Below are 24,637 nucleotides of genomic sequence, written 5' to 3' on the forward strand. Positions count from 1 at the left end.
GAGGTGAGTGGAGTTACATAACTACAGGACTGAGCAGAAGGAACTGAATTTTAAGCCTGGCTCCGACATTGTCTCCCTCTGTCCTTGGCAAGTTGCTTCCCTGCCATGTGCCTCAGTTCCCGCATCTGTGAAATGGGGATAATAATAATACCTACCTCTCTGGAGTGTCATCTGAGGCTCAGTTAAAATTTTGCAAGCTGCTTTGAAAAGGAAAAGGGTTATTAGTGTTAGAATGGCCAATCTCTGTTCCATTCCACCTCGCCCTGCATTCAAGAGCGACGTACACTGGGCAGCATCAGGAAAGCATAAGACTAGCTTACCCTTCAACGGGCAATCCCACAAACATGTGTTCTAAAGATGAGCTAAGGGCACAGAATTAAGATCCAGATCCAAACTTTAAAACCTCTCCTGGCTCAGAACTCTTCAGATCCAGGGTACTGGTCTAGATGGGGCCTATGTGTGAAACTGACTTATAATATATAGGATGGTCCAAAACAAAAACAAACCCTAAAGAAGAATCAGAATTTTCTATTCACTTCTATGGACCTTTTCTGTAAGTTGTATGCAGGGCTGTAGCCATGTCAGTCCCAAGAGATTAAGGAGACAAGGCGGGTGAGGTAATATCTTTTATTGGACCAACTTCTGTTGGTGAGAGAGACCAGCTTTCGAAAGATATTACCTCACCCTCCGTGTCTCTTTTCCATAAGTGACAGTCTGGATTGCCTGACCTTCCACCTCAAATCTGGATTGTCATCTCTAATACTAGGACTGGGTGAACAATCTTGGGGGCTCTGAACATAAACCAAACTCCTTTCTCTGCTTCAAGTCAGATCGGCTCACCAAGCAGTTGGTATTTTGCTTCCCTTCCGCCATGCCTGTGTTGAGCTAATAAACGGGAGACCAAAAACCGAGAGAGGCTGTTCTTGGCCCATTAATGACCTGGCTGAAATGAGGAAGCATTAACAGATCTCTTTCTGAAGCCTGTTCGAGCAAAGTGTGCAGCCCAAATTCTCAAGCTGAGGGAGTTGGGATTTGGAGGCTGAAGAGAGCTGGTTGGGAATTTTTCGACTCAACCTTTTTTTCTGGAGGAATTGGTTGAAACAGAGACTTTTCACAGAAATCTATCAGGTCCAACAAAGTTTTTCTCAGATCTGAACCGGAGAGAGAAGCCTGGTTGGTTGGGGGAGGCATGTAGGTGGTGGTGGGACCATCAGGGTCAAATGCCTGCTCTGCCCAACTCAGAGCAAGGAGTGTGAGCTGGGGTCGTCCATACATCAGATGAGTGCCCTAATTACTGGGTTACAGAGGCAGTACTCTCCGGCCTATGAATAATCAATACAAAGGGAACAGCTCCAAGAGTAGAGAGAGCATAACTAACTGTGTAGCCCAGTGGTTGGACACTCACCTCATATGCAGGAAACCAGTCCCGGGATGGGAACCTGGCTAGAACAAAAGCCAGGCGTAAAATGGAATTTTTGCTTTCTGGCCAGCCCTAAAGCTGAACCAATTGCTAGTTACCATTTCAGGTCCTTTGAAACAAACCATGGCCATGAGCTGCAAACTTTGGAGCAGTTTTCCCCCCTCCGCCCCCAGGTTGGAGGGTGTTTGTAAAGGCTTGATCCAAAATCCCACATCCAGAGATAGGGGCCCAGGTATGAAGTCTGGCTCTCCAGGAAGGTCTGAAGGTCCCCAGGGGGTTGGATGGGACCCATCACTATAGGAAATGTGAGTGCTTTGACAAGGGGATTTGAACGGCTGCCTAGTTTTCACCGAGTCTGTCAATTACACCTCTGAGTCCTCTGATGAAATGCTCTTTTGTAACTTCTTACTCCTCAGTGAATCACATCAGATACCCCTGGGAAAAGATGGAAAGAACAACTTTGTCTCTTTTTTGTCACGGGTGGAGGGCCAGTGGGCAGAGCCTGTCTTCTGGCAGGACCACGACTTTGGTCACGCTCTCACTGATCCCCACTGCAACCAAGGAGCAGGTCTGAGCACCCTGTTTCGTATTCTTCTGCCTCTGGAGATAGCGCTATCCCCAGGCAGGTTAACGCACTACCCTTGGAGTTGAGCTGGGAGCCAGGCAGATCAAAAGTGCCGGAGCATAAACCCAGCTGTCATGGGTTCATCGCAATGTGCTGTAAACGCCAGTAGCTTGGCAGCTGTCAATCAGCCTCTCAACGCCATCGTTGTCGGTGCCGGCAAAACACCAAAAATACACCCAGCTTGAGTCACCGGGAATTGGTTACGCAACTTTCCTTTTTTTTTTTAAATGTTTCTTTGACCTGCAAAAAAATGAATGGTAAACAAGCTCTTTGAATCCTGTCTGTTCCGATGATCTGAACTGATTCCATTTTAATGAGCACATTAATAGCTAGGTGAGGTTCCCCACACAGGTGCGAAGGTAACAAGATTTATGAATCCCCAGCTGTTTTCGTGCTGTTCCAGGCTCCTGATTCACACTCATCGCTGATACACAAGGTGTGCCTGCCCATTCTTGGTGAAAAACAAACTGAACGGAAAGGGGTCATTTCCCAGAATCCCCTAGTGCTGGTGAGAAAAAAAAAAAAAAAATCATATCGCGATAGTAACTATATACCCTAACTGAGAGCAGGGCTCCATTGTGCCAGGTGCTGTACAAATACATAGCAAGAGACAGTCGCCGTATCAGAGAGCTTACAATCAAAATAGACGACCTACAAAGGGAGTATTCCTGGTTTAAAGAAGGGGACCTGGCACGGAAAGATTGAGTTGATTTGCCTGAAATAACACAGGGAGCCTGTGACAGAGCCGGGAATTGAACTCGTATCACCAGAATCCCACTCTAGGGCCTTGGCCATAAGATCATTCTTTGGTGAAAATGTTAGGAGAGCTTTCTGTAATAACTGACAGACTTTGCTCCCCTACATCCTTCTCCACAGTCTCTATTTCCCCTGCCCTTCCCCGCAGCCACTCAGACTTTTGTCCTTCTCCCACTTCCCCTATGCCCGGGAATGTTCTTCACCCTACCTCTCTGCCCGGGATCTTCTCTGCCTCATCCCAGCCCCTCCAATCCACTTGCAATCTCTTTCACCAAGGCAGGCTAAGAACACCTGTGCCTCCCGGTCCTGACATGAGCCACTAGGTGACTGTGTCCTGATGCTTCTAGCGTGGCCAGGGTAGGACTAACAGCCTCTCCAGCATGTCTGGAGCTCAGCACCTTCACGTCTACCTTTGAGCCTCGTCTTTCTGCTCCCCACCCCAGGAAGCGCGCCAGGCCCTAGCAGAACCAAGAACAGCTTAGACCAAATGCTTGGGGAAACGATGCCATGAGCGGGGAGAGTCTTGTGGTTAGAGCACTGGCGTGGGACGCTGGGAAACCTAGGATCTAGTCTTGGCTCTGACACGGGCCTGTTTTATGACCTTGGGCATGTCACGTTGCTGCTCTGTGCCTGTTTCCCCATCTATAGCATGGGGATAATGACATTGAGACCTCCCTTTGCACAGTGCTTTGAGATCTACTGATGAAGAAGGTTAGAGAAGAGCTGGGGATGACTATTAGATAGTTCTCTTTCCCCACTCCTTAGGGTTACAGGCTGACCTCCTTGCTCAGGCGAAACTCCCACTGAAGGGGGTAATCAGACCTGAAGGGGGTCTTCAGGCATTAGCCCTTTGGTTTTGTGGTGGTCCTTGGTTTACCACTGCTTAGCGGCCACGTCTTTCCTGAGTCATCTGTACTCCTGTGCCTATCTAGTTTGTTCCTCTGCAGCACATTCACACTGAGCCTTGCTCTTCCAGCAGTCCGGTTACTTGGGTAATAAACGTCTTGCCTGGTGTTGATAAAACACATCTAAGATCACCCCTGGCTCCCGGGTGCTTAGGTGCTAGAGAGCTCACTCAGCCAGCCTGTATCTCAGGATGACTGCATCTGGTAACCTCAGGGTTTGCCTGCCTGGTCCCAGCACTTGGGGTTGATGTTTCTCCGCTGGGTCTGCGCCTATCCATCCCAGAGCAGCTGCCAAGGAGGTGGAATACATCTCCAGGCGCTGCTCTTTGTTCCTTCCCCGGGAATAAAACTCCCCAGTCTGCTTCGACACCCACTCAGGGCACTCCTTAGTCGCAGCTTCTCTGATTACTTCTTCCCTGCTCTCCAGTTAAGCCACCCATGCCCTTGAGAAACCGTGATCCGCTCCCACCCTTGCTAAAACCATCCCCGCCCAGTAGAAACGCCCAGAGCTGCTCCTACCATCTTTGCTATGGGACAGTTTGTCTAGGGAGCGGGGTGAATCTCCTAAGTTTTGCTGTGCAGGACCCTAATTATTCCTGGGCACACAGGTCACCTTCCTGTTACCTGTAGTTGGTAGTAATTACACGAATGAAGAAATGTAACTGCCGTGTAATTGTGATGCTGCCATCTTGGCGGCTGTGCCCGGAATTGAACCGGGCACCTCCAAAGCAAAGGGAACAGCTTGAGCTAAGACTCCAGAGGTGGGTGGGGGGATGAACGAATCAACTCATCTCCTCTGTGGATGGACACAGAGAGGAACCTGTCACACACACTCACCGGTGGTTCATGGTTTAGTTTTTGTGTCCTGTAGGGTAACCTTTTGTTCTTTCTCCTGTTAACCCGTGAACCTAAGAACGGCCCTACTAGGTCAGACCAATGGTCCATCTAGCCCAGTATCCAGGATTATGACTGTGGCCAATGCCAGGTACCTTAGAGGGAAAGAATAGAACAGGTCATCAAGTGATCCCTCCCGTTGGCCATTCCCAGCCGCTGGCAAACAGCCATCCCTGCCTATCCTGGCTCATAGCCATTGCTGGACCTATCCTCCAGGAACTGATATAGTGCTTTTTTGAACCCCATTATAGTCTTGGCCTTCACAACATCCTCTGGCAAGGAGTTCCACAGGTTGACCGTGCGTTGTGTGAAGAAATACTTCCTTTTGTTTGTTTTAAACCTGCTGCCTATTCATTTCATTGGGTGACCCCCCTACTTGTGTTATGAGGAGGAGTAAATAACACTTCCTTGTTTACTTTCTCCACACCAGTCATGATTTTACAGACCTCTGTCATATCCAGGATAAGTTACAGGTTACCGTTTCTGTGCTGTGTCTGGGAGACTGACTTTTTAACTCGCAGGCCATCCCACTTCTCAACTTGTTCTTATGGGCAAGATGGTTTATACATGAGAGGAAAGAAAAAATAAAACTAACAAAAAAACCCCACAACCCAGCCATTTCCCAAACACTTATGCAAACAGAAACCCGTTCCCGGTCTGAACAAATCTGGCTCGCAATCCTGTAATCGGATCCATGGTATTGCAGGGTCAGGGGCATGGTCAAATCAAACAATCGTTTCAAATGGGTATCGATTTTTCAGCCGGTTACGCTGCCCACTCCAGAGATACGGATTAGGAGGAAATCTTCAACCAGATTGATTTCTATGGACATAGGAAATTTACTCCTGCTTGGATCTTTTTCAAGTGTCATAAATTGAGTCCAGTATTTTTTTAAAAATTGTGTTTGTGGATTTATCTTAACAAGGACTTTATAAATATTAATCAGAACTCCCACCTCCCCCCCAATTCACCCTGAATAATGAGTGTCTGAATTGACCCAGTGCGTATAAATATACATATTGGTTACATTAATGGACACTGATTTATTACCCAAACAAGAGACTTCATCAGTTTTCATCTGGACCTTTTTCAATAGGACATAAATTCATGTTTGCTACCGGCTGTTGTTTTTTTAAAATGGATTTCTCGGAATGGGGACTTTGCTAATTTATTTTACTGCTTTCTGTGGATGTGGAATAATTACGGTTAGGAATTTATCCCCTTCCACTTTTCCACCAACCACGTTCGCCCTGGCTAATTTCTCTCTGAGAAGAGAGCTGATATTCGGTCGAGTTAGGCAATCCTAGATGACCAAGGTTTTCAGAGCAACTAGTGGCTTTGAGCACCAAAGTCAAGTCCTGATTTTCAAAGCGGAGGGGGTAGTTTCTCAGCACTTTCTGAAAACCAGCCCCTAACCCCTTTACAATGTCTAAAGCTGGACACGCACACATTAGCAGCACCAAGAATCACTCAGCCCTTTGGAAAATCTTGCCTTCTAAACCTATTTCAGGAGTGGGATTGGCACACTGGTCAGGGAGCATCTCTTTGTTCTGTGTTTGTACAGCCCCTAGCACAATGGGGTCTAGTCCAAGATTTGGGCTCCTAGGTGCCATAGTAAAATAAATAATAACAGAGGGGGGGCCTCACTGCATAGGGGTGATGGAGATGGGGGGGGGGGGAACCCTTAACTCATTGTCCCAAGCCACCACAGCCTCCTCACCCCTAATGAGGCATCGCTTTACAATATGGATGCCTCAACCATGGGCGAGAATCCCTAACCATGCCCTGGTTTTGGATCCTACAGAAAGCCGGATTTTTGTTGTTGTTGCTGGCTTAGCCTGAAGGTTGAGCAAGCTCCCATGGAACAGAAGCCTGGGCTCCCAGGAATGCTCTCTGCACACGGACTGGTGTTATTTACATAATGGATCAGAAAGCACAGCCAGTGAGTTTACAAAGCAAAGGGCGTGCTAGCAGGGCAAGCAGAGTTCAGCCCAATTAAGAGCACGACACGGTAGACCTTGCGTCAAAGTATCAAGGGAAGAATAGGCGTTGCCCGCTCATAGCATCTTTCACATGGGGATTTCCAAACACTGGATGAACATTAACTACGTGCCATGACACCCTGGGAGGCAAATATTATCATCTCCCTCGTAGAGGTGGGGAAACTGAGGCCCAGCTCCTCAAAGACGCCTTGCCCCGTGGATATCACTGGGAGTTAGGCGCCGAAATATCTTTGAGAATTGGGTCAGAGAGGCGTGTTCTGTCCTGTGTGGGTTTTTAGAGCACACTCTTCACTACAGTATCCAAGCGCCTTCCAGTGGTGCACGAAGCAAGGTGGCGACACGGCTGGCCCGTGTTGTTTGCAGGTGAAGTCATTTGCACAGCAAACAGCTGGCGGAGCTGGGAACGCAACCCTGACTCCAGCTTCGATTGCAAAAACACGCCGCTGTCCCAAGCCAGGAACGGCGCCCCCTCCGCAGACACCGACAGCCAGTCCCCTGCTCCCACCATGGCACCACACCCCCCTCGTCCACGGCGTGGGCCCCGGCCTAGCGCGACCCAACACGTGGCCCGCTCAATCGATCCGGAAGTCGACGGGTTAAAACCAGCCCCTCGAGTGGCCGCGTGGAAGAGGAGTTAGGAAGTCGAGGGGAGTGACGCCAGCTCATCACCTGCTGCTCAGCGCCGACTTTGCAGGTTCAGTGTAGACCAGGCCGTAGCTGACTTTAGTCCCAAATCACTTGCTAAGTGGAGCTAATTTGCTAATTGTCAGCCCTGCCTTAGGGGAAGAGCGCCACCTGCTGAAACATCGGGGATAACAGCACCTGAGCCGTGCTCAGCACATCCAAAGCAGGAAGCTTTCCAGGTTCAAAGAACCGTGTAAACACAGCATATGGCGATTTCGGTTTAATCAATGCCATGTGTGCTGCAGAGTGCCGGGCTTCTGGAGGTGGCATGTCTCAGCAGCAGTATAAAAACCAGGCTCTGATGCACCCATTGCCATTAAGGAACCCTCGAGCTGACTTTTCATGCGAATAGGGGTATTTGCCCAGCCGGCTGTTCTGACCCTGGTCCATCTAAGTGTTACTACAGAGCCCATGTTATCTGAACACCTATCCCACATCTGGGTCACTGGCTTCAACCCAGCACCCTCAGTGACAAACTAGTGGTCTCCAGGTTAGGTAGTTACTAGACCTGGGCCGTAACTTGAAGGGGTTCTTCAGACACTCCCTACCCTCCCTCTTCCTTGTGTTTTAGATACAAATTGAAGAAGGAAACCCCCATTGCTTTCGGTTTTACAAAACCGAAGTGTGATCGCTGCAGTCTCCCATCGCTTGCTGATTACGTCCTGCCTTTCTCAATCCTCCCCATGAGGTTCATCTGACCACCGTGCCCCGCTTCATCTCTTATCCCACGCTATCGTGCAGTACAGCTGTATGGTGGCCATCTTACACCCCAGAGGTGGCTGTATTCCGGTGACAACGGAGACATTTCCTATGTGTATATCATCGTCACATGAAGGGGCTCTTACATAAATAGTCCTTGTTCCTGGATTGCAGGACTGTGCTCCGACTTTGTACAAACTAACACTTCCACGCCATGAGGTCAGAAGCGCCATCTCCAAACAATCACCAAACAAGTATCCGGCCTCCAAAAATCCCGAGACTGGCTTAACAGCCATGAGAGGGGCTCCACTACTCACAGAATTAGGGGCTTTTCATTTGCCTTCTGGCTTTTGAGCCTTAATGGCGCTTTAGCGTCACAATTTTCAAGCTTTCCTCTGTAGCCATGCGGGGTAGAAACTTTCATTTAAAGAAGGAAGCAGAGACTCTCCATGCCGGAGACTGCACCAAACACCCTGGGACTCCCGAGAAAATGTGAGATCCCTGATTCGATCCCTGCTAGGCAGTGTTCACAATTGCTATCAAGGTATGGAGACTGGGCTCCACTCTTTCTGCCATTTGAATGATTTCTCTATAAACACTCTCCAGGACGGGGCAATCCTGAGGTTCGCTTTGACATATACTGCCTGACGACCTCAGAGAATTATGTAAGGGAGAAGGACCCAGCGGTGCTGCAGCTCATCACTGACGAACAGCGCTGTCTGCACGAGTGTTTTCAATAAGGGGTTCTTGTTTAGTTCACAGCATCCAGAAAGCTGTTTACAATAACAGCCTGACAAGAAATTGCCTCCAAATGCTGTCTTTTGAGCAGGATGTTCTGGGAACCTTAATACCAGAGCTGCTGAGGCAAGAGACTGATACATAAATATAAAGGGAATATGAAAGTAATCAGGAGTTGTTTGGATATGGAGATGCTGCTGTTGTAAACAGATGTTGCTATCCAGCGCCACGGGCAAACCTTCCCGAATGGTGGATGAGAAGCGGGTTAGCTCAGAACAAGATGAACTCAGCCCAGGCTGAGGTGGTTGGAAAGCCTGTGTTGGGAATTGGGTTCCTGTAAAAAACTCTGGGCACTGAGTCAGACCCTAGCCTCGCCCCACCAGTTTGCTCTTTCCTGAGTGTCCAGCAAGAAACAGATCTTATTTCGCTAGGTGAAAAGTTTGGGACCCAGGCTTTTTGGGGAAGGGGACAGATGCAGCCGTTCACTTGGCCTATAGCAGAGTGAAGGCACATTGGTTGTCTGGGCAACTGAAAACCTTCAGCAAAGCTGCCTTCCCGATTCCAACACTTGATGACCAGAGGTTACCCAAGAAAATTATTTTGTTTTATACTGCAGAGAGGAAGGCTGGTTTATGGGGAAAGTGCGTCAGCCATGAATCAGGCCCTGCAAAATCATGAGGCTGGCTTAACCTCCCCCCCCAGTGAGATTTATATAAAAATAATACATTTGGGGATTATTTGCTTTCAAGATTTTGAGCCTTCAGGGTGCATTCAGCTCACATTGTCAAGTTTTTATCTTCAACTCCGAGGGCTAGAAATGTACTTTAAAAAAACCAAACACACATACACACAAAACCCCACCTGAAAGCGGAGATTCTTACTCATCACAAGATTCCAGGAGCTGGGGCTTTAAGTCAACACACAAAAATCAGGAGGGGTTGTCAATGCAGCATGGGGGCAGGGTTGCAGCCGTCCTGTCTGGTTAAACTGAAAACCCTTCGGAGCAGCGCTGGTCTTTCCCCCATGGTTTGTGCTGTGCCTAGCACAACAGGGCCTGATCTCAGACGGGACCTGCTAGGCATTGCTACCATCTAAACAACCCTGCCAGGAGGAAGGAAGTGGGATTTGAACCGTTTTGCCCTGCCCTCGATGCTAAGAAAACGACACACCCGTGATTCATGGGGGCTGTGACGCCGCGGTGGAGGGGGGAACGTGCTGGTCGAGTGATGGGCGTGTGGTGAGAGCCAATAGGAGGGGCTGATGTAATGTCTGGGTAGCTCAATCCAGCTCCTCACTCTCAGTCATGAAGGAAAGAGAACTGCTCTCCGGGGAATGCCTGGGCCCCTGCCTCACCCGAGCCCTTTGCGCAATGACAGACCCGGTGCATCCAACCTCCCCGCACGTCCTAGCATCCTCCGGCACTCGGGGTTCGTCCTCTAGCCGCCAGAATAGCTCATACTGACGACACTTCCATTGGCAGAGCCCAGCCATGAGCGCAGCAGCTTCAGCTCTGCAGTGAAATCTCTGCCCCACCTTTGACCAGAGAGGATTTTATCTGGGGGGGCACAGACGTGGAGGAGGTGGGGGAGGGCAATGGGGTGTGAGATGGGGGGTAGAGGTGCTGGCTACCACCACTGGATTGACAGTCTGCTCAGGCGAGAAGCCCCAGACCTGGAATAGCGGGAGACGGCTGCAGGTTTGGGTTGAGGGGCATCGGCAGAGCTCTGGGTGAGCAGAGAGCAAGGGGCGGCTGGTCAGAACTGAGAAGGATTGGCAGAGTTGTGGGGGGCATACAGTTTGTACAGTCTGGACCACGGCAGCCACCTGATAAACTGAACCCCGGCCCCCGCCCCCCCCGCGCCTTTCAAACTGCTGAAGGAAATTAAGGGAGGTCTGAAGAGAAGATGTCCTCTAACCAAGCATGACGGCTGCCTCCTGTGGGTAGAATCATAGAATCATAGAATCATAGAGTTGGAAGGGACCTCAGGAGGTCATCTAGTCCAACCCCCTGCTCAAAGCAGGACTAACCTCTGCTATATCATCCCAACCAGGGCTTTGTCAAGCCGCAGCTTAAAAACCTCTAAAGATGGAGATTCCACCACCTCCCTAGGTAACCCATTCCAGTGCTTCACCACCCTCCTAGTAAAAACTTTTTCCTAATGTCCAACCTAGACCTACCCCACTGCAACTTGAGACCGTTGCTCCTTGTTCTGTCATCTGCCACCACCGAGAACAGCCTAGCCCCATCCTCCCTAGAACCCCCTTTCAGGTAGTTAAAGGCCGCTATCAAATCCCCCTCATTCTTCTCTTTTGCAGACTAAACAAGCCCAGTTCCCTCAGCCTCTCCTCATAAGTCCTGTGCTCCAGCCCCCTAATCATTTTTGTTGCCCTCCGCTGGACCCTCTCCAACTTGTCCACATCCTTTTTGTATTGGGGGGCCCAAAACTGGACACAATATTCTAAATGCGGCCTCACCAATGCCGAATAGAGGGGAATAATCACTTCCCGTGACCTGCTGGCAATGCCCCTCCTAATGCAGCCCAATATGCCATTGGCCTTCTTGCCAGCCAGGGCACACTGCTGACTCATATCCAGCTTTTTATCCACTGTTACCCCCAGGTCCTTTTCTGCAGAGCTGCTGCCCAGCTCGTCGGTCCCCAGTCTATAGCTGTGCATGGGATTCTTTCTTCCTAAGTGGAGGACTCTGCACTTTTCTTTGTTGAACCTCATTAGATTTCTTTTGGCCCAATCCTCCAGTTTGTTTAGGTCACTCTGTATCCTATCCCTACCTTGCAGGGTATCTACCACTCCCCCCAGCTTAGTGTCGTCCGCAAACTTGCTGAGGGTGCAATCTACCCCATCCTCCAGGTCATTAATAAAGATGTTGAACAAAACCGGCCCCAGGACCGACCCCTGGGGAACTCCACTTGTGACCGGTTGCCAGCTAGACATGGAGCCATTGATCACTACTCGTTGAGCCCTATGCTCTAGCCAGTTCTCTATCCATTTTATAGTCCTTTCATCCAACCCATACTTCTTTAACTTGCTGATAAGAATACTGTGAGAAACCGTATCAAAAGCTTTGCTAAAGTCAAGGTATATCACATCCACCGCCTTCCCTACATCCACAGAGGCAGTCACCTCATCATAGAAAGCAATCAGGTTGGTCAGGCATGACTTTCCCTTGGTGAATCCGTGTTGACTGTTCCTGATCACCTTCCTCTCTTCCAAGTGCCTTAAAATGGATTCCTTAAGGACCTGCTCCATGATCTTTCCAGGGATTGAGGTGAGGCTGACCGGTCTGTAGTTCCCCGGATCCTCTTTCCTCCCTTTTTTGAAGATGGGCACTATATTTGCTTTTTTCCAGTCCTCAGGGACCTCCCCCTGTTGCCACGAGCTTTCAAAGATAATAGCCAATGGCTCTGAAATCACCTCAGACAACTCCCTCAGCACCCTCGGGTGCATTGCATCCGGCCCCATGGACTTGTGAATGTCCAATCCTTCTAAATAGTCTTGAACCTGTTCCTTCAGCACTGCGGGATGTTCGTCTCCTTCCCATTCTGTGCCACCCAGTACAGCAGTCTGGGAGCTGATCTTGTCTGTGAAGACAGAGGCAAAAAAGGCATTGAGTACCTCAGCTTTCTCCACATCCTCCGTCACTAGGTCGCCTCCCTCATTCCTTAAGGGGCCTACACTTTCCCGAATCTTCCTCTTGTTGGCAACATGCCTGTAGAAACCCTTCTTGTTCCCCTTCACGTCCCTTGCTAGCTGCAACTCCAATTGTGCTTTGGCCTTCCTGATTTCATTCCTGCACGTTTGAGCAGTGTTTTTATAATCCTCCCTAGTCGTCTGACCAAGCTTCCACTTCTTGTAAGCTTCTTTTTTGCGTTTAAGTTCGCCAAAGACGTCTTTGTTAAGCCAAGCTGGACGCCTACCATATTTGCTATTCTTTCTGCACATTGGGATGGTTTGCTCTTGTGCCCTCAATAAGGTCTCCTTAAAATACAGCCAGCTCTCTTGGGTTCCTTTCCCCCTCATATTAGCCTCCCAGGGAATCCTGCCCATCAGTTCCCTGAGGGAATCAAAGTCCGCTTTTCTGAAGTCCATGGTCCGTATCCTGCTGTTCCCCTTTCTTCCTTCCATCAGGATCCTGAACTCGACCATCTCATGGTCACTGCTGCCTAGGTTGCCACCCACTTCTACTTCCCCTACCAAATCTTCCCTGTTTGTGAGCAGCAGGTCAAGAGAAGCATGGCCCCTAGTTGGTTGTTCCAGCACTTGCACCAGGAAATTGTCAGCGACACTCTCCAAAAACTTCCTGGATTGTTTGTGCTCTGCTGTATTGCTCTTCCAGCAGATATCAGGGTGATTGAAGTCTCCCATGAGAATCAGGCCCTGTGAACTGGAAACTTTCCCCAGTTGAGTAAAGAAAGCCTCATCTACCTCATCCTCCTGGTCTGGTGGTCTGTAACAGACACCCACCACGACATCACGCTTATTGTTCTTGCTTCTAAGCTTAACCCAGAGACACTCAACTGACTTATCTCCAGTTTCATACTGGAGCTCAGAGCAGTCATAGTGCTCTCTTACATACAGTGCAACTCCTCCCCCTTTCGCCCCTGCCTGTCCTTCCTGAACAGTTTATACCCATCCATGACAGCGCTCCAATCGTGAGAGTTATTCCACCAAGTCTCAGTTATTCCAATCATGTCGTAGTTTCTTGACTGTGCCAGGACTTCCAGTTCCTCTTGCTTGTTTCCCAGGCTTCTTGCATTTGTGTACAGGCACTTGAGATAAGTAGCCGACTGGCCTACTTTCACAGTATGAATCGGGAGGCCTCCTCTGCTGCACCCTCCTACTTCTGCTTCTTTGCGGTGTCCCTCTTCCCCACTAACCTTCGGGCTTAGGTCCCCGTCCCCCGTCGAAACTAGTTTAAAGCCCTCCTCACTAGGTTAGCCAGCCTGTCTGCGAAGATACTCTTCCCTGTCTTCGTCTACACTGCCCTGTGGACAATCCTGCTTGGGCTGGCGCTTAGGTACTGATGGTGGGTCTCGGCGCCCGAGTGGGAACATCGACACTGCTGTTTTCTGTGCCACAGTGCAAGCCCCGGGAACCGGAGTCTGTAGCCCCGGACTCTGAACCACACTGCTGCAGTGTAGATGAACCCTTTGTGGTCCCCGGTGTCCTGAGAGCAGAGAAAGATCACTTGGACAAAGGTCTCCTGGAGACGCTGGGTTAAATCAGCTGTGACAAGTGAGATGGAAATCACACTAAACCTCCATGTCATTCACTATAGGCAGCCCCCAGCAAAGGGGAACAGGACGCCTACATGCTCGCTGAACCCTAGTTTTTTGCTTGATGGGGACAGAGCCAATGGGCCTGATTCGAATCTCGTTTATGCCAGCATGAGTGAGGGCTGGAGGGCCTGATCCAAACCCCTTGAAGTTGATGGATTGACTTCAAAGGGCTTTGGATCAGGCCCCAGCACCATCATGGACACCAACGAACTGGTGTCAGCATACGAGCGAGTGGAATCAGACCCAGTGCAGGTGAGTTACAGAAGGGCTTTTTTGCCTACCAGATGTGCGTGCGATTGTTCAACAGCACCAGAAATAGCTTGACCTACCAAGATCTTGTTTCTGCTTGTGAGTTCTTTCTGCTTTTGACACATAGCGGAGGGTATTTATTTTTAAATGCTGTTAGGGCATTTTTGCCCGGTTTGATATTTGCAAATTTTGCTTCCAGAAGATAGAATAGTCCCAGAGGAATATTTTCTGGTAGATTATTTAACAAGCACTTTTGTACCAGGAAATCAGTGAGTTTAACCTAACAAGCAACTAACATGCCAGGGGGATGAATAAATCTAGTTCCCACCTATTAATTTTACAGCCTACAGAAAGCAGTGTGGAAGTCAAAAGTATATGTGACCCAAGAAAATATTGCTCATTCTGACACATATATGGTTTACCCTTAGCTTGAACCCTGGCCCTTAGCCGAAATCCAGGAAGTGGACTCCCGGGATGCAGTGGGTCGTGGGTCAGACCTGTGTTCTACCTTACAACAAGTAGGTGAGTGTTTGCTAGGAAGGGAGCAGGGTGGTAGAGAACTTCGCCCCAACGAGGAACAGATTTAGTATTTTGCCCAGGTATGCGTGTCTCTCATTACGGCACTACACAGCAACTCAGTACAATCAAGGCCATTGACATTATCACAATATTACCAGCATGGCAATCAGGTAAACTCTTTCTCTTTGGGAACAGTTTTTACGTTTACTGAGCAACTGCATGACAAATGAAAGACATGCTTCGTAAGATAGACACTGTGGATAGGAGTGATCAGTTAACTACACTAAGTTTTACCCTTTGAAAGAAAAGGAAGATTTATTTATTTGGGGGGGAAGGGGAGATAGCAAAAAAACCTGGGCTTAGTTCCATCCCATATGGAACCTACAAATTAGGAAAAAAACACGCATTGTTAACAGTGAGGGTAGTTTTTGCCCGTGGTTAGTTACCAAGGGAAATGATGGATTTTCTATCACCTGATGTCTTCAAATCAAGACCGGATGCCTTTCTGGAAGGTAGGATTTAGCAAACAAACAAAACAAAACACACAACAAAAACACAAGTTGGTGGGCTGAATACACGGATAACTGGATGAAATTTAATGACCCGCGCTATCCAGGAGGTCAGACTAGATGATCTAATGGTCCCTTCTGGCCCTAAACTTTATGGAAGGTAGAGCCAACTTCTTTCAGTTCCAGTGATGTAAAGCTGAAGCAAGTCCCCTGAACTCTTTGGAAGCACTCTGGATTTACACCAGTGTGGGATTTGGACTGTTGTATCCTGTCTAGGATATGGAAGGAAGTGGAGCAGGTGGTGCTAAACATTTGCTGCCAAATTCTAATCAAGCCATTTCAGCCAGCAAACATCAGCAGGAAAAAGGAAGAACATCAAGACTAAGATCAATCAACTCCATGAAGCAGGTCTTTTGCGAGAGCATTGGGACCCAAGACCTTTCTGTTGACTTTGGTGGGCTTTGGTTCAGGACGCTTTGAAGACAGTCCAAACCTTCCTACGTTCAGGAAGAGGTTCATTCAGCCTAGAAGAGATTCCTCAAAAGAAGCAATTTCACTCACTCAAGCACAACTAGCCTCGCAGAGTTGGTGGTCTCATCTACCACGCCGAATGTCCTTAGCACTCCCTGTGGCAAAAACCTAATTTGCTTCTGAGCCTCACAAATATTTTGTTTCACTAAGCGCAGGCACAGTTCGGAGAGTGTCAGGCGGCTCATGCTGACTTTTTAACATGAATGATTGGTCTCTACAGACGTCCGTCCCTCATGCATGACCAGAGCATGGAGGATCAAAGTTACAGTGCATTCTTTCAGACCTTCAGCTTCCGCTACTGTCCTTCGAAATGGATTTAGCTTTGGCTGGTAACCAGTCGTAAAAATATTGGCTTAGTTTACACCAGCGGAGAGTATGGCCATAGGTATGTGTCATTCCACCCTTTCCACCATGACTTTTGGTCTTAAAGTGTTCACGTCTCTCTCTTAGGAACTTCTCTGGCCCCCCATTACCATAGTATCTGAGCACTTTGTGATCTTTAGCACATTTGCCTCACAAAACCTCTGGGAAGCAGGGCAGTGCTTTTATCCCTATTTTACAGATGGGGAACTGAGGCACAGGGCACTAAGCGACTGGCTCAAGGTCACACAGGGAGTCTGTGCAAGAGTAGGGAATTGAACCTACATCCTGGGACTAATACCTTAGCCAGTGGGCTGTCCTTCCTCTTATCCGCTTCCACTCATCTGCTTGGACTTGCCTTACCCCTCAGGGTTATGTGTCCTCCTGACCAACAGCAGAGCCTCAGCAATGATAGCAGCAGCAGCTGCCACCATCTTGAATTCAGGAAAAATTACCAGACGTCCCCTCCCGCTGGCCCCTGGGAATTCTCAGAAATATTTTTATTTGCTTCATTTTTTCCATAAGTTTTTTTTTTAATTTTCTAAATTTCCTCCAGGGTGACCGAGGCGCCGCTGGAGGAGCAGGGGAGCCAAGATCCGTGGCCCAAACACTGCACTCAGATTGGAATAACCGAGTGACTCAGACATCCCAAGATCTTTTGCCCTACATGGGTTGAGGCTTCAACTCTTTCTGCTTTGGGACACAGGGTCACCACATTTCTTTATAAGCTGTCTCGGTCATCAGAGATAATACATTATAAATACTTACCAACATGGTGCTAAGCCTCGCTGACGATCCAGTCTATCTAGGTGTTGACAAAGCACCATGTCAACGCCTAGCCCCATAAATGGGCTTCTTCCGGTTGCCCTAGGCCCATGGCCCTGATGTCTCCTTTCTGCCTCACATTTTGTCACTTGTAAAGTCCTCATGCTTCCTTGTCTTTAATACCACCCAAGGCTGCCCTGGCCTCAAATTCCTCTGTTTAAACCCTTTGTCCCCCCCATGGTTAACTCCCTTAACCCCCTTCCCCCACAATTACTGCAGCCTTTCTGTCCAGTCAGTCCAAAACGGTGCTAACGTCATCTTCTGCTCCTGCTGTTCTACTGCCTTCCTGTATCTTACTGCATCAGAAGCCAAGGTCTGCATTCCAGTCTGCATTCTACGGCCGTTCTTGTCCCACGCCTATGGCGTAGGCGCTTGGGTTCTAGCGATCAGAGCTGGTTGAAAAATGTCCATCATCTTGTGTGGGAAATTTTGAGTGTTAAGTTTCCTGTGAAAATTTTTCAGCTTCTCAAGAAAACCCTTGCAACTTTTCAGTGTACAAAAAAATAAAATAAAATTGGGGGGGCGGGTGGGTGGGGGGGAATTCTAGTTTTTTAAACCAAAATAAATAAATAAATGTCAGCCAATCCAAAAACCCGAACAGTTTTGCTGAATTTTTTTCTGGGTCCTTTTATTTTGTTGGAAAAACTGGAAAAGGTCAAAAGCCTTTAAAAAAAAAACCCAATCAACTATATACCTAATCTTGCAGCTCTGATCTCTTTTCCCATCCGCCCCTATCATTGCTCTCATCAACTGCTCCTTTGCTCTGCTCATGGTTTTGGCCTGTCATGCTCTCCCCTTGACCACCCTCCCCGCTTCTCAGAAAACGTTTAATCCTCCACAGCCCAACAATTACCCGGGGCTATATCGGTTGTGCGTCAGCCTTGCTTTCATGAACCTGTATGGAGCCTGTTTGGATAAATCAGCAGCACAGTTGAAGTATTTTGCAATAATTGGCTAGCAGCTGGTCAATTGACTGGGCCAGACTCCACTTAGTCAAACTGGTGTAAATCTGGAGGAACTCCACCAGCTTCTACAGAGCTCCACCAATCCACGCCTTTTTGGTGGAGAAGAGAATGCGACGCAGTGTACGTAGATCCCCATTCTCCGGGGATGTAACCACCCTCCAACGCGGGTGTGATTCGCTCCCATTGTTGCATACTAAATGGCCTGCTGCGTTCTGAGTGTCAGGATGAGTGGAGTGGATACAAGAGCCACAAAAAAGGCAAGCAAATTAATTCCAGAGCCAGGAAGGCAGAGAAGGACATTCGAATCCCAAGGGCCCCCTGGCTCTAACCACTGAACCATCTCCTTTCAGCAGACAAGAGCTGACGTTCCCATGATCCAGACAGGTTCAGAAACACGAGGGAGCCTGCAGTACAACAGGGAAGGCGAAGCATTCTGGGGTTTCCACTCCTCTCTTTCTAGCCCCTGAAGGAAGTTAAAGGTATTGAATGATTTCCTGCACTGCTCGCCTCTGGGCTAGAGTGAAGCCAGCAACAAGAAAAGCATTGGAGGGGACTCCTTGGCTCATGATCAGTCTCTGGATGGAAGCCTCCCCACATATACCTGCTCTGGATTTTTTTTTAATTAACTGTGTTTGGTTAAATTCAGCACATATGGAATCAAGGAACTAACAGCACTGGGTACCCACCCCCCCAGCCCTCCTCCTATCCCAGGATACCACAGATGCATCTGTCATCCTGCCAAGCCACATCCTCCCCTGCCAGACTTGCACCTCTCCTGATCAGGTACTGCCAGCTAAGCCCATCTCAGGCCAGCAAACTCATGGCGCTTGTGCTTAGCATTGGAAGGGCCTGGTCTGCTGCTGCCCACGTCCTCTGCGGTCATTGACGCCGGTGCAAAACAGGCATGAAACGTTGCCGTTCTGAGTCCGTAGTGTTCTTCCGCCCGTGCCGTGCATGTGCAAGTGACAACACAAAGCTCGGAGCAGCAGTGAATCAGGCCCCAAGTGTGATCTTTTCCAGGGAACACACAACTAGCACACGAACACCGAGAACACCGTCACCTTAATGCTGTGTCTCCATTTCCAAGGGGCTAGTGGGTCCATTTATTCTAACGTGCACGAAGAACTAAATAATCGCTAACTGCTAATTTGCAGATACATGATTATTTTAGTTGGTTCAAATGAAGCAAATATTCAACCATATTTTCGTTCCTCAGGCTGAAGCCTAAACCAATTTGTTCTCCGATAAGATCCTATCAGGAGAGGGGCAGCTGGTATTTTATCCCAATTAATGCGTGTCCTGGCTTCGGCACAGCTTATGTCTGTAATGAGCTCAGTCTTCATATAACAACACTGCTGGAACAATAAACGTCATTTCGGATCCAGTTTGGTGTCTGGGACTGCAATGCATGCAAACAGTTGGGCTGCAAACCGTCCGTTTGAGGGGTGGATAAACTTTACAAAGGTCGGGTGAAATTTCACACACAGACATGAACGCCGGAGTGACCCGGTGATGGGGGTATGCGTCCTGCTGCCTGGAATTGGAACTGCTCAGCTGCATGACGTGCTGGTCAGAGATCAATCCAGTGATCTGCTTAAGCCATATCTGGTTCCAAAGGACTGTGAATAACCACTTCAGTGTCCCAGAGCCCTGCCAGACTCCCTGGGTGGGGAGCTCAGCCCTTAAAGGCAGTCCCCACTCTAACAGCCAGTTACAAATACTTATAAGTCGGCCCCTACCAAATTCATGCTCCATTTTGGACCATTTCATGGATAGAGGGTTTTTCGAATGGTCCATTTTCACGGTTTCAGACGTTTGCATCTGAAATGTCATGGCGTTGTAACGGTGGGGCTCCCGACCCAACCCGGGGTCATGGGGGTGTGTGTCACAAAGCTATTTTGGAGGGGAAGGGGGTCATGGGATTGCCACCTTTACTTCTGTGCTGCTGCTGGCCAGGTACCAAGCTCCAAAGGCAGCAACACCAGCCGCAGCAGTGCAGAAGTGGGGGGTTGCAGGGTATTGGGGTGGGGTGAGGTTACCGCACATCTGGGTTTTCTAGCAGCCTCCTGCCTGGGTCGGGGTCTGCCCCAGCCAGCAGCCAAGGAGCTTCCTACAGCCAGGGAAGATTCCTGGAGGTGGATCTGACCCAGCTCCGAGAGTGGCAGGGGAAAAGGAAGTCCCATCTCTTCCTAACCCAGGCCAGGCCACTGCTGGAGCATGGCCCATGGTAGAAGCCCCTGGCTGGGGCGTCCCCAGCCCTGCCCCTCCCCTACAATAGCCAGATTTCACAGGAGAGATCAGATTTCACAGTCCGGGATGCGTTTCTCACAGCCATGAATTTGGCAGGGCCCTATGTATCACCAAGCATCAGGGGTGTCTGCTCTGCAGTGCCCCCCGAGCGGTCACCAGTGGCTCTGCCACACCTGTCATCTGGTTGTCTTCCCCCTTGGGGTGCTTCAACCCATCAGCACGGCCAGGATCAGGCACCCGAACTCTCTTCTCAGGGCTGATTTATTGCCACAACACAACCTAAAAACACAGGGCCTTGTCCCCACCTCTCAGCAGGATAAACGCTGTCTCTTGCGGTTCTTCTTCCCCCAGGTCACTCAGCCCCTGCACGTCAACTCCAACCTGCACGGCTATTTCCCAGCCCTCTTCCCTTCAGTGGGGTGGGGGGTGGAGGGGAATTATTCCCAGGACTCTTCTCCTTGGGCTACAGTCTGCTACAGCTCCAGGCTGAGCCTCAAAGACTTGCCAGCCTGCCCCTCTTCAGAGACCAGCCTCCACTAACCACAAAACTCATTAGCCACTTCCTAGCCCTCTTTGCTCTAGGAGGGGAGAGGGATTCCCAGAGTTCAGCCACTGCCCCACCAGCCCTTAACTGGCCCTGGCTCACTGTGGCTGCTACCGACATTGTCACCTGGTCTTTCTACCCTGCTTCTGCAGCTCCCAGCTCTACTTATTTCCCCTTCCTGTTTCCCTCCCCACCGCTGGGGTTAATTGCTACAATTAAACCCCCCTCGCTAGAAGGCCCTGATCCTAGCCCGATCAAGTAACCAATCTGGGGCGTGCTAACGGTGGGAACGTCAGTTTTTGTCCGCTGGAAGGTGCACTGGCCCTAGCTCACCCTTCAGGGCCAGGTATCCTGTGACACCAGCAACTAAACTCACTAACGAGGCTTGAGATGCCCGGCGCTGTCGCTGGGACGGGTGTGAGCTGCTTGTGGAAAGTCCGCTTGCTGTGGTTGTTCTGTGGCTTGGGGCTCCGTTACCTCACCCGGCTGCAGTTCTTTCCTTCTTGAGCCCGTCTCGGGCAAAGCGGCAGCCTCCGGGCCCCTTATCTCCCTCCCTTCTAGGTTTGGAAGTGTCACCCCTTCTAGGTGGCAAACTCACCCGCCTGCCGGGCCACCTCTCGTGACACCGCTGCCCTTTGTGCCCTTCTTGCCCTCTGCAGGGAAGCACAGGGTCGTTGGCACAAAGTGGGGGGCAGCTCCCAGGACCCCAAATCATTGGTTTTTTGTTTGGGCTTTTCTGTTTCTTTATCCGTCTGCAGGTCCCCAGTCACGCTGCTGTCAGGGTCCAGCCACGTGGGTAGTCTTGTTCTCAGCTGAACAAAGTGTCAGCAGGTGACACTCCATGCTTCACCGGGGCTGCTCTGTAATTTAACAGTGCTAAACACACTTCAGAGTCGGACTCCGCAGCCTTCCTCAGCAAGCACTGAATTATTTTGACCCTGTTCTCCACCTTCCCTGAGATTTTCAGTGCTGGCGGGGCTTTGAACTGCTCCACTTAATTCCTTTACTCTTGGTGCCACGTGGCATTCCACGGCCACTCGGCCCGTGCGGTACTTGTAAGAGCTCTGCTTTGTTGCTGCATCCAGTTCAAATGGGTTGTGCCCACCAGCCAGAGCTTAACCGTGCTCCACTCAGATGCTCGGTCTGGGAAGCTCAGCCCTTAAAGGCACCGTCCCTGACACCACATGTTGCATGCCCCAGACTACTACTAATAGACTCTCCTTTAGATCAAATGGCCCGGGCCTGTGGTTTTAGAGCAGCAGGCTCGGAGTTCTATTTCTCCTGCTGCTCTGACAGTCAAGTAGCCATGGTCTCGTGTCTGCAACCTGTCTTTTGTGCCAACGGCACCCCATAAAACTATACGGGAACTTCACCCACCATTGAAATGTAGCCACCTGTGAGCTGAAACAGTAACTGTTTTAAAAAGTGTGTAGGACAGAAAATAAGGGAAAACATTCATATTGCAGAGAACATTTAGGGTACCAGAATGAAATTGCCCAATCAGGGAGTTGGCAGAGACGTAAACAAAACCACCCCTATTTGGGTAAGAAATGCTATATGAACTTTAGTGACTAGTCTAATGCTGTGTACTTGCAATTATGTTATTTTGTCACTAGTTGTCTCTGTGCTGTCTTGGAGAATTCCCAAAAGGATATGGCCCCTGGTAAACAACTGTGACAAGGCTGGAACTGAAGCTATTCCTGAAAAGTCTGTTTGTAGCCGGTTATCATTTTGTTCGTGTTGCCCTTGTTTTTCTATGGATGCCTCCCACCCAAACGCTGGTTGGTGTGTGAGAGGATCCCAGCACAAGGTGGGACCGCTGTCTGCTGTACAGTTTAGTGTAAAGACACAGGCCCCCCCTTCGGTGAGTGTAATATCTATGAAGTCTGTAACCATAACCATATCAGGCATTTATATCATGCTGCGTGGGCTAGATTCTCAGCAAGTCAATGGAGCTAAATGAATGTACACCAGCTGGCTTAGACGTTCATAGCACTGTGTAGATATAAATTAGTTAAATTTCACAACTGATCAGATTTTACAGGTGGGGAAATTGAGGCAGGGGTGAAGGCACTTTGCCTAAGGCTAGAGGCAGAACAAAAATCCAGGAGCACCTGACCCCCAGGCCTATATTCAGTCCACTAGTCCCTAGCAGGATGAACTATATGACTAGAGACACCCCTCTCCCCATGCCCACACTCCTCAAGCAGCCCTCGTAGTCCTTCAAGAAGACAGGAGTTCAGTTATTCCATAGCATCCACCCTGCTGGAAATGTAGACATGTCCAATCAAACCAGCAGGAATTCTGAATACTCACATCCAAGTGCTCGTGACCAAGATCATCCATGGTACTGACTGGGGTCTGCACGCAGCCAGACACTACCTGTTGGGTGTGGTTCACTCAGCTGCGAATGGGACACAGGGCGATTCTTAGGTTAGGCCTACGCTACATCTGTTACAGTGACACAGCTACAGCTGTGCTGTGGTAGTGTTGTAGGTCAGATGCTTCCCACATCACCAGAAGGAGTTTTTCCATCTGTTTAGTTCATCCACTTCTCCAAGAGGCGGTATCTAGGTCAACGGAAGAATATTCCATCAACCCGGCTGCGCCTTGACTTGTCTACATCGCATGTGGCGTGAAATTTTTCACAGCCCTGAGTGATGGATCGAATTTTTAAGTGGAGACCCGGCCTCAGGCTGTAAGCTCACTGGGGCAGGGCCGCCTTTTTGCTCTGTGTTTGCAATGGGGTCCTGCTGCACGACTGTCACTCCATGGTGCTACCGCAATACAAATGAAGAAGAAGAAGAAATCTCCCAGAACCCTGGACACTTCAACGGGGAAACATTGACCCAGCTCGACAACTGGAAGTCTGGCACTTCCTCCAGACACCCAAGCCTTGTTAAACTGCTATTCTGGGAAAACTTTCCAGGAGGGGCTGGGAGGGGTCTCCCCATCCTGCTGGAGGCATAGAAGGAGTGTGAACAAAAGGCTAGGAAAGTCCAACCAAAAACTTCCCAGAAGCTTCCAAAGAAGTTCGCTCCAGGGAAGGCGAGGGCGCGGTATTTCCCTTTGGCTGGGTTCAGGCAGGCCCAGGCACGATGGGCTAGATGATTCTGCGTTGTTCTTGTTCTGGCTGTGGATAGAGCTCTTGGTCGTGCAGAGGATGGACCAGAGGATGGACCACTCCACACGCATCAGTCAGTGGAGATTATGAAATCAATCTCTCTGGTGGAAGGCAGTTGGGGACCGGGCATGGACTCAGGCCTCTAATCCCTGCAGGGAAGGGACACTCCAGGGGCAGTGATTGCTGCTTCCTTGCGCCCCCGCCCCTGGCAGGCATAGCTCTGGCATGAGCAGCACTACCTTGGCAGAGCCCATGCATCTGCCTGTTCAGATCCTTGCCAGCCCCTTGTCATCTCAGGATCTGAACTCAGCAGCAGCGGCAGAGGAGCTAAGCAGCAGCATCTCCCTCTCAGCTTTGCAACCAGAAATCCACAGACAATGGCTGGTCCCTGGCTCCCTTCCCAAAGCAGCCTGGAGACAGAGCAGGGGGATCTCAGGCAGGGAGGGAAAATACCAGGAAGCTGCTTTTCATCTCCAACGTTGTCCCCTTCGCCTCATCGCTGCAGTCGGTCGAGGTCTCAGACGGCCGCCAAGTTCTTCGTCTTATGACACTCGGCACTTAGAGCGCGGCGTGTTCGCGGCATTCACAAGTTAATCCTCACTATTAATTCCAGCCCTGCGCTCCATCCTCCTGCCAGTGCGAAATATTACAGCAAGGGCCACTGCTAACACCACAGCCTCTGTTGAGGAAGGAGCTGCTCTGTGTTTATGGCTTTGCCTTTCTAAGCTTCTGCCACAGGA

The sequence above is a fragment of the Emydura macquarii genome, unplaced genomic scaffold (genome assembly GCF_026122565.2).
Source record: "Emydura macquarii macquarii isolate MOO-44397 ecotype Brisbane River unplaced genomic scaffold, CSIRO-AGI_Emac_v2 contig_3345, whole genome shotgun sequence".
Classification (NCBI taxonomy): domain Eukaryota; kingdom Metazoa; phylum Chordata; order Testudines; family Chelidae; genus Emydura; species Emydura macquarii.